Source organism: Ursus arctos, unplaced genomic scaffold (assembly GCF_023065955.2).
Source record: "Ursus arctos isolate Adak ecotype North America unplaced genomic scaffold, UrsArc2.0 scaffold_4, whole genome shotgun sequence".
In the NCBI taxonomy this organism is placed as follows: domain Eukaryota; kingdom Metazoa; phylum Chordata; class Mammalia; order Carnivora; family Ursidae; genus Ursus; species Ursus arctos.
In genome coordinates this window covers 56,017,792-56,029,076 of record NW_026623056.1, presented here as the reverse complement: position 1 = coordinate 56,029,076, position 11,285 = coordinate 56,017,792, and positions in this window count along the sequence as shown.

The window sequence follows — 11,285 nt, the reverse complement described above, 5'->3', positions numbered from 1 at the left end:
GAGATCTCTCACAGCATTGTTTTTCTCTGCAAACCAAAGTGTTCCCAATACCAGCACATCCCAGGAATAAATCATGGCCACAGTGAGGAGCACTCCTCCCCCCCCCTCCCCCAGCTCAAAGAATAGCTTCTCTTAATTACTGAGACAACCGACATCATACCTTGTAAAAAGAAGCATCTGTTACAAGGGTTTCTATTTAAGCTCTTGCACTTGTTTCTAAGGTCTTTGGTGTTTTAATTATTGATAAAATATTAATGTGTATATGGCTGGTATTAAAATATTCTTATCTCATTATGAAATAGTTATGCCTGCTTTTTTATTTTTTAGATCTGCTGATTAAAATCTTTGCTACTCCAAGAGCATATTACACTTTGCCTAAAAACCAATATACATCCATGAAATTTTCTGGAGCTGCTTTTAAAATATTAAGTGTTGGACATCATGAAAGGAAGTGTGTGAATACATTATCTCTGCATTTGCAGGACTGAAGTTATAATTATAAGTAACTTTTAAGATATACCATGAGTGGTAAATAAAAATTAAAAAAAGCTATATAAGAAACTAAAATAAATTTTCCTCGACCTTCCACTTCATTCTTGCATCCCCTCCAAAAGGAGAAAATTTTCATCCAAATCTAATGGCAAAATTCACAAAACACATAGGAAAGAATCAGGTGACAAAATGAGATAACATCTCTACTCTGTGTCAAGGAGTTGGAGAGACAGGAAAACATCCCTATTAAGTGGCAAGGGATTGAATAGGAAACTAGAGAGCAAGTTTTCAGAAAGAAAAGTAGCTTTATACAGTTAAGGCTTAAGAACAATTGTTGTCCAAGTAGAATATAAAAAACAGAGTAATTCATCAGGTGATTATTTCACTTACCTTCGTAGTGAACAGAATAAATACATTACTTTGTCATGGGTCAAATCAAATAATAGGGCTGGGGAGGCTAATGCACATCATAAATTTTGGTAATTATAAATATATAACATTTATGGTAGATTTTTCACATTAGTTAACAAACAGAACACATAAAAGAAGAGGGTTTTACTTCGTAGAGACTTGAATACATTCATACTAAGTCTGTGACACTAAAGGCTGAGTTTTCCCAAAATCAGTTCTAAGAGAGAGTCTGGTAATTAATTGTCTGTATCTCAGGAAACATTCTCATTGGTTATTTCCCTGCAGCTGGATAAGACTTAGTAGGGCATACATTTATTTTAATTTGGGAATGCTCAGAGTTAGAATTCTGGGGATGGACAGTGTTGAGACTGAGTATGTGCCGGTCGCCATGGCAAAGCTATGCGTCTTCGGCGGTAGTGTGATGTAGGTAGATCGAATTCACAAAAAGACGATGATGCGGCTACAAAATGACAAGGAAATCCATCATGAAGGGTTGCATAGGTCTTTTCGTGAGAAGCTTATTATATATTCCAAGAAAGGAAATGTCATTGACTGGTTAACCTATCTGGTAGCTTTTTGCGAACTGATGAATAAATGTATTCATTCCTGTAATTGAAACTGAGTCTTCCTGAGGAAAGCTGGTATAGTGCATGAATATATTTACAAAGAATTTGGGGGAACGTAAATGCCTTGCATTTAAAAGGATTGGCTCCTTATTATCTTTGCATAATTACTACATGATGAAGATGATACTAATTATTGCAATAGTATCCTTACTCAGTTCCAGTTATCTGAAGAGATCAAAGGAATTTAGAAACTTTCAACTAAATAATTCACTGTGGTAAGCATCATAGGAAATGCATTTGTCCGATGGACAGAAGATCAGGAAAAAAAATGTACTCAGGTCAAAAGGAAAGCAAGTCTATTTTCCTTAAAGTTGGCTTTTTAGTTTTCTGGCATAGAGCTGAGAAGATGCCAGACAACCTTGGATAGCTCAATGGTGTATCTAACTGTGGAGCCCAGGAATTTAATTTCCTCAGACCCCTCCCTATTTTTACAGCCTCACATCAAAAGATGAATGGGTAAAGCTCTGTCAACGTAGGGAACTGAATTTGTTTTTACATGAAAAGGAGTAAACTAACTTAGGAGGCAAATTCATACTGACCCCTCACCTCTAAGGGTTGCTAGGGAAGTTGGAGGGCATTATAAACAGGAAAACTGTTTATGGTAAATGGAAGGACATCGGGATTTAGGGCTCTGCTAAGAATGATATGGAATGTCAGTCTGAGTATAATAGTTGGTCAGAAGAGAAATAGGGAAATATTCAAATGCATAATAATTATCTGCTGAGTGACTGTGAAATGTATGGGTAACCCTTCATTTCTTTCCCATCCAAAAGCAAAAAAACTGGCACTTAACTTTCACCTGTCTGAAAGTACAATTTATTTCCAACCAGAAAAAGAGACTCTGAAGTTGTTTTTGTAGATATGGTCATTAACACAAGGTGAAACAATCTAGATCAAGTATTTTACTAATCACAGTAATTTCTGCGCTGTTCATGGTGGCATCCGCAGCAGCTCGCCTACAGGAGCCACTCAATCAATGCTTATGGATTATGATTATGTGCTGTTGTTGTACTTTACAAAAGCTACTTTCTATAAACCTAGGTAATACATGGCCCATTCGGTCCCAAAGTAGGAGCGACCTTGAAGTTCTTTCATTAGACAGGCAGCGTTTTGCAGTTTCAGGATTCTACTGCATATTCTGCTCAAAGACTTTAGTTTTCTGCAGAATATTATATAAAGATTCAACTACGAGTATGAGTACTAATGTATTTTAAAAAGTTTAAAATCATATTCCATTTGTGTGTGAATGCTGAGAGGTGATTAGGAGCTGTCCTCCGGGGTTCTCTTCAAGAAACCAGGTGTCTGAATTCTCAGAAATTGGTCCTTAAGGAGAGATCTGTCTCTGGAATGAGAACAAGGTTAGAGAATTGTATGAATTTTATGCCTTCCTCTTCTGATCAGGTGCCAAGACAACCGCATAAAATCCTGCTAAAAAGGACACATTAGGAAATGCTAACAGTGAGGAGAATGAACTCAAAAGACAAAGAGTGAAGAGATTTCCATTAAGATGTCAAGTAATGCAAATATTAGCTGCGCCCGTAGAATCAAGTTCTACAGGCTGTTCAAACACTTGAAAACTATCTAAAGCTAAAGGTGATCAGTAACTACCTTCTCTACTAATGGGCTGTTCCAAGTGCACAGAACTTACCTCCCTTGATGTAATGAAAATAATCATCTGTACCTCAAAATATTCTTTTAAAAATATGCTTCACACAAGCTGTACTGTGGGCAGGGGCTGTGAGGTGGGTGCAGGATGGACGAAGATACAACTCTATGAGGAGTAGTTCCTATTGCTAAGCATTTTATAGGGTTTTTTTTTTTTTTAAAAGGTTAACATGATTAACAAACTATAGCAGGAGTGATTCTAATGCCATATATTCCTATCTTTTCTTTGGCCAAATCTTGTAACATAATTAGCTATAATATATTTCTGATATGTTATGAATCTGTTAAATTAATACTTGTTAAGTGGCACCAGACACTGAAATAGAGAAGCTTATGACTCACAGGTCCTAGAGGAAGGACATGGCATGTCTTGAGGGGTCGCACGGGGAGATCAAGGCAGAGTGCAGATAGAGAGGCAAGACTTGAGACATACACATTTATTAGGGTCTGTGAGAAGAGTATTTTGAGTTTCCTGGACTGAAGCCGGATTGATCAACTCAAACCTAAAGAGCAGGGCTGGGTAAGCCCCATGGGAGTCTTATCTAAGGGCATGTGCTGGGAAGGCTCTGAAAGGCAGGGGAGACTGTTGATCACGAGGGCTGCTGGGGGCTCAGATCAAGAACTTAACATTTGCTCCTGAGTCTGCAGGCTGTTCCCATGGGAGGAGCTAGTGTCAGTTCAAGGGCTCTCTAGGCTGACTGGCTAAACAGAACGGAAGGCAAGGCAGGAATACCACAGAGTAGCTTAGCTTAACCTTCAATATAATACAGTGTATCATAGAGTTTTTGTTTGTTTGTTTTTAAAAAGATTTTTATTTATTTATTTGACAGAGAGAGAGAAAGCACAAGCAGGGGGAGCAGCAGAGGGTGAAGGAGACGTCCCGCTGAGCCAGGAGCTGGACAGACTCTAGACAGAACATAGGAAAATAGGGCTAAACTGGGAGGTATTAAAACATAGGTCAAGGATCAGGGTGTTTCTTTTCTAGAAGGAAAAATATCTGGGAATTTAATTATTGCAGTTATCCTGCTTAAAATTAAAATATAAGCTTTCACTCTGTAAGAGACCTGGCTACTGCCATTTGTTACACATTGACTTAATTGATTTTGTTTTGTTTTGTTTTACCTAATTGTTGAATACACATGCGTAGTGGTGTCAGAATTGTTAACCTGTCCTCCGTGGAAAACACTTTCATCAGCCAGAGTTAGTTCTTAGATACATTTGCTTTTGCCTTTAATATTGTCGTTTCCATTCATTTCCAGTGTTCCTGAGGTCAGCACATTTCCCCCCAGCACAGTCAGTGAAGTTATTTAATACATTTTTAGTACAGTTATATTTCTTTTCTCAGTCTGATTCCATCGTGGAGTCCCTCAATTTCCAAATGATTTTTAAAGATTGGTGTACATTAAGATTCAGCATTTGTACTGTAAAGTTCTATGGGCTTTGACACATGCACTGTCGTGTTTCCACCATTACCATATCATACAGAATAATCTCACTAAATAATCTCACTAATAAATTTCTTGTGCTACATCTGTTCAATTCTTCCCACTCCCAAAACTACTGGACACTACTGATCTTTTGAACCTCTGTAGAGTTTTGCCTTTTCCGGAATGCCATATAATTTGAATCATACGTCAAATATTGGACTATTTTGGACTGTTCTGAATAAATCTTTTGTAACTTTTAAGTTCCACTTGGGGTGTGTGTGTGTATGTGTGTGGGTGTGTGTATATATAAGTTTTCAAATTAGGTGCGTAAATACTTAGCAGCACAATTTCTGCATTACATGGTAAGAGTATGTTTAGCTTGTAAGAAACTACCCCACGGTCTTCCAAGTGACTGTATCATTTTGCATTTGTGCAATAAATGAGTGTTCCTATTGTTCTGCACTCTCACCAGCAATTTTTTTTTTAAAGATTGATTGATTGATTTTAGAGAGAGAAAGTGAGAGCCACGTGTGCAGGGGGTAGGGGCAAAGGGACAGAGAGAGTCTCAAGCAGATTCCACGCCGAGCTTGGAATCGGAGGCAGGGTTCAGTACCACAATCCTGAGATCACAACCTGAGCCGAAACCAGGAGTCAAGATGCTCAACCGACTGGGCCACCCAGGCACTCCTTGAGTTAACTTTTGTGTAAGGTGTAAGGCTTGTGTCTCAGTTCCTTTTAAGAACTAGTTGTAAATGGCATATGAGATAAATAAATGTTTAACAAGGTGATTTCACGATGGAGTGTTTAAAAGGCAATGAGGAAGAGAATGAATTAGTCACCACTAACACTATGCTGGCTATCAGAGCTCTGTGTAGAGCTCTCTCTTCAATAGCTGACCATGAGCAGGGTAGGATGCAGACCTGTGAGCCTTGTACATCTGATGTCACAGACGATTTGCACGCTTTTAAAACATCATGAAGCAGGGACGCCTGGGTGGTGCAGTCGTTAAGCGTCTGCCTTTGGCTCAGGGTGTGATCCTGGCGTTCCGGGATCGAGTCCCACATCGGGGTCCTCCACTGGGAGCCTGCTTCTTCCTCTCCCACTCCCCTGCTGTGTTCCCTCTCTCGCTGGCTGTCTCTCTGTCACATAAATAAATAAATAAATAAAAATCTTTAAAACATCATGAAGCAAGCCAAACAGTGATAAAAATATTATTAGATGTATTCTTTTTAACTGTGCAAAGTGGTGCATAAATGTTGATTACCAGAAGAATACACATCTTGCTGCTCAGTCAGTGATCTGGCTAACGGTACGAATGTGAAGAAGTTAAGAAAACTGCTTTTGTAGGCTCTGGGTGCAGTCAACATACTGTATCATAAGAAAATGCAAATTGAGAAAATTGGAAACACAGACGATAGAAAGAGGCTACGGAACCCTGTTGAAATTTATTCAGACAATATCACTTTGGCAGAGAATTGGCGGGAAAATTAAAAATGCCGAATTACAAAGAGAAAATAAACTGGGAGTCAGTAGAAAAAGCATGAAGGCATGGAGATAGGAAAAAGAGGCCAGTACTTAACGATTCAATTAATTTTGGTTCAACCACAATTTGTTAAGACACTGCCATGTGCTTGGGTGATAGAAAGCTCAGTAACACATTAGGCTTCTCTTAAAGGTGCTCACCACCAAATAAGGAGAAAGACACGTGTTCAAATAATGTAAGAGGTATATCAAAATAGACTAATGTACAAAATAGGTGACAGCTCATTAAGGAATTTCTAAATGTGATGGAAGTACACTGCAAGTAGAAAGTACAGCAGACGCAATAGTATGGAAGTATGAAATAGCACCGTATATTCTGGCATTTATAAACAATTCAGTCATTTTGGAACATAAGACATGAGATTAAAAAAAGCATTTTTCTTAATCTCATATTTTTTTTATAAAGAGTTACCCATGTGGGTTCTGGTGATCTTACTGTGCATTTGAATAGTAGACATACCTTTAAGTCTGTTCACTAGAACTCCAAATAAGTGATTCTTCTCTTTGAATCAAGAAATGAAAAAATTCTTCTGTCTGCGTCTTGAAATGTGAAGTATATAGAATGAGTCTATTCAGATTTATGTCTACCCCTTCATTTTGATGCCAGTCACATACCACTGAGAGACCAAAGATTACTGGTTAAAAAGAAATGAAGGAAAAAAATAATGTACACATAAATTATGTGGACCATACAAATGACAGCTCTTAGATGATAACCCACTATAATTATAGCATTTTAAGCACCATTATCTACCCATCTATACATTTCTATAGCATCATTTACCCAAGTTTGTACGATCATTGAGAAAGCTAATATTTTATAACAAAATAGTAACAACAACAAAAAAAGCAATCAGATCTTTCCAGTTTTGTGCTGGAGGCGGGTTGTGAAGTTCACAGAAGCCATTTGAATACATTCCTTTCTCAACTCCACGTTCAGTGACCTCACAGTAGCAAGCTGAAATTGGCCAAGGATATACGACTGGATATTTCTTTATAATTGTCTTTCAATATTGGAAGGAAAATTATTCCAGAGTTTATAGACCACTTGAATATGTCTTTAGAAAGCTTCTATACACTTAGAAAAACCTTAAAAATAGATAAGGAATGCTTGATTGTGTAATTAAAGCCTTACTATGTTTTGGAAATCATTGGTGCTGGTAACATTGAAAAATCAGCTTCCAACGTGAGAGGAAGTCGCCAAATAGTGGAAGTTTGCATGTCAACCAAGAATAATGAGACCTAAAATATCAGTATTTCTATGGCCTAAGTTCTGAAACCGAGAACTTTATGAGACGGTCACATAAAGTTCCTTCATGTGAACCACACTGAGATTCAGCATCAAATATACTCTATGTAGGAAAAGGACAGAATGCCTGTGAATTTCCACCATTTGTCTGTATTCTGTGTATTAAGCTGTCAGGGACTATCTAAATCACTTCCTTTTCTGTCACTCTGTCTTTGGACAACATCCTTTGAGACACAACAGCATTCAGCAACGACCTTTCCCTCTCGCCCCCCGCCCCCCCGAAGTCTCAAAATGATATGTAAATCCTGCAATTCATCATGCTCTGTGTAGTACAGGTTTAATTCTTGCTCCTAGGCCTCAATCTGCTGAAACATTACTCTGATATACAGTACAAAAGCAGTAACAAAGATGTTCATATCAGCCCATTGTGAGCTGGTGGCAGGCAGAGAAATCAATGAAGCCTAGGGGACAATAGCTGGAGTTTAAACAGGCTGCTGAAATTTGCTAAGACTCAGACAAAGGGCCCATGCTGAAAGGCGAGCTGCAGTGGAATTCCTTGGCCTCCATTATGTGCCTGAAACAATCCTTACTCAGAGAGTGGATTTGCATCTCTAATAGAGTTCAGGCTCTGTTTGTGAAAGGCTTTCGCTAGGCCTGACCCCGCATCTCAAGAGCACACTGATACCCAGCGCCTGGCCTCTGCCTTGTCCCACACCACAGAGAGCAGTATCATGGGAAAATGCACTAACTTAAAAGAAAGCAAAGGAAGGCAAGAGGAAGGGAAAAAATGAAAGGCTTGAGGCAGTTTTGGTGGTACTTAGCGGTGAAAATTACTCTGGCAAATAATAGGACCTACTGCTGGTAATTACTGCTAACAAGCTTCCCCCAGCCCAAATGTGACACTTGGGCTGATGTGAGAAAAGCTGATATAGGCCAACCTTATTAAGCTTGAATGAAAGGGAACCTTTTCCCTATGAAAATATAACAACTCGGGAGCTTACAAATCTTGTAATCTAGTGTTACCAATTATTCAGTAAAACAGAAAAATGGCACTGCAATATTTAAAATGCTTCTTGGATTTAATTCCGTATGGTGCCCTAATCCCAAGCAACTGTAATCATGGACATCGTTGGTTTCCTAAACATGCACTCTTAGTTCCAAACAAAATATTGTGGGTACTTAATCTTTTACTTCATGCTAGGTTCCACTGGGGAAACCTCTCATACTTGATGTCCAGCAGATAACCTGGCAAAACATTTTTCTTTGGGAGATCAAGGGAGGGACAAAAAAAAAAAAAAAAGAAAGAAACAGTCATAATCTGAAACAAGGCAAAAAATCTTGCTCAAACACGTTCATGACTTATTCATGATCTTAATTTTAAATTTAATTTTGTGTGGTTTGACATAGTAATGTCAACTTCTTCATCAACCTTAAAATTGCTTTAATTAGCATGAGAAAGTGATCACATGAGGTTATAGCATCTTTAATTATTATAGTAATGAAATACCGTGCTTTGAGAGTAAGCTCATATTTCATGAGCAAAAACGAGTAGGAAAATAAAAGACATCTCAGAAATGTATTTTATTTATTAGTGTATCTACTGCATATAGGAAAAGATCATAGTCTTCCTTACTTAGGACACAAGCATTTGTTAAAAGATGACTTTCTTATGTGTAGCAATAATTACATGAAAGATAAATCTTTAATTCAGCATTTGGTTAAATTGCATTAGAATTATCTGGTATATTCATAATCTTTACACACTCATATGTCACAGATTAAAAAAAATACAATTGGCTCTATGATAGAAATGACACCTTTAGTATCTAGCAAACTACAGAAATTTTGAGTATAAACTCATTTAAACTCAGTGAAACAAAAATCCTATGCTACTGTGGATCTAAAAGTGTTCAATTACAACTTAATTTTAAACTTTGCAATGTAGCTTTGACTTCTTGATAATCCATTAGTTCATTGCTTGAACGTATCAGTTGAATATTTCCAATAATTTGTTTTTCTGTAGCCTAATTACATTGGCCAGGCAGCAACATGAGACATACACTATATCATTTAAAAATTAGTGTAGACGTTTAAGCTGTATTTTTACAATATGACTATTTTACAAGTTGTTTAAAACACATTTTTTAAATGTGCAAAATAATGAAGCCAAGAAGTCATGCATTTGTCTAATTATTCATTTTGAAATATTCATGTATAGTTCTAAGACTCTGTTGTGTTTTATGATTATGTAGCCTTTCAACCTACAATGTCCTTCAATGTTCATATATGTAGGATTAGTGCCATGTGCTCTAGGTAAGCTATTCACTCAGCAATCAGGTTAGTGAAAATAGATTTTGAAAATTTTACACTAAATGAACAGAGTGAATTTTTAATATTTCCTTATATAAAAAGTAAATAGTACAAAGTTGAGGATCAGATTACTCAAATTTTGCATATTAAATTTGTGACAACTCAAGATATTTAAAAGACTTTACCATGTGTTACTAACTAAACTTAATGGTATTCTGATAGTCAATGACTTCGTATGTAGAATTACCTATTTTATTATTCCTGTGCTGTTGTAAAATCATGAAGATGTCTGTTCCTTTATTAAGATGTTTGCATAAGCTATGATTATTCAATAAAAAATTTGTTTTTTAAATAACTCTGCATATGACTTATCTCCTACCCTTTTCTAGTAAGATGGTAAGAAAATCTAATCAAATAATTTCATCATTTACTAAATGTAGTAAAGACATAATAGCCTGCTTCTTATAAAGTCTGTGAAACTTTGATCTAGCCAATTGCGGTTTGAAGCCTTTTAAAGGGAAATAGAGGGGCGCCTGGGTGGCAAAGCGGTTAAGCGTCTGCCTTCGGCTCAGGGCGTGATCCCAGCATTATGGGATCCAGCCCTACATCAGGCTCCTCTGCTATGAGCCTGCTTCTTCCTTTCCCACTTCCCCTGCTTGTGTTCCCTCTCTCGCTGGCTGTCTCTATCTCTGTCAAATAAATAAATAAAAAATCTTTTAAAAAAAAATTAAAAAAAAAAGGGAAATAGAATTGTTCAGGAGAATGTTGTTTATAATCAATGAAGTAAATTTTGCAAAAGATGATTAATCTGTTATTTAAAAAATCAGTTTAATTTTCACACTTTACAAAAGGATAATCATTTTATAATATATGATAACAAAGAATTATCTCTTGCATCTAGTCCAATAATCAGTGAAAAAAACCCCATCACTGGGAATTTTAAAGAAGCTAAATAAATGAATAAAGAATATAGCTTTTCCTCAGTTTCCTTTTTAAGCAATGTAAGCTTTTTCAGATGGAAGGTTTTGTGTACATTTAGAATAAAAATCTTTCTGACTGATAATGAATACTATAATTAATTCATACAATTGCTGTCCTACTGTGAGCCACGTAGGATATCGGTGCTGCAGTAAGAGAAAGTATATGTTCTTAGTGACACTTCATGGCAGAAAAGAAAAATAAATATATAAAGGAGAAGGATAAAGTAATGAGGCCAGGGGCAAGAACAAGTCAGAGAGAGAGAGGGTAAGAGGGAAGGGGGTAGAGAGGCTGACAGAGTTGGAGAAGCTTAGGTGGGGCGAGGTGAGGAGAGGGGAGGAGCTGGCAGAAACAAAGGTGGGGGCGCCTGGGTAGCGCAGTCCTTAAGCATCTGCCTTCGGCTCAGGGCGTGATCCTAGCGTTATGGGATCGAGCCCCACATCAGGCTCCTCTGCTATGAGCCTGCTTCTATCTCTCCCACTCCCACTGCTTGTGTTCCCTCTCTCGCTGGCTGTCTCTATCTCTGTCAAATAAATAAATAAAATCTTAAAAAAAAAAAAAAAGAAACAAAGGGGAAAGGAGAGA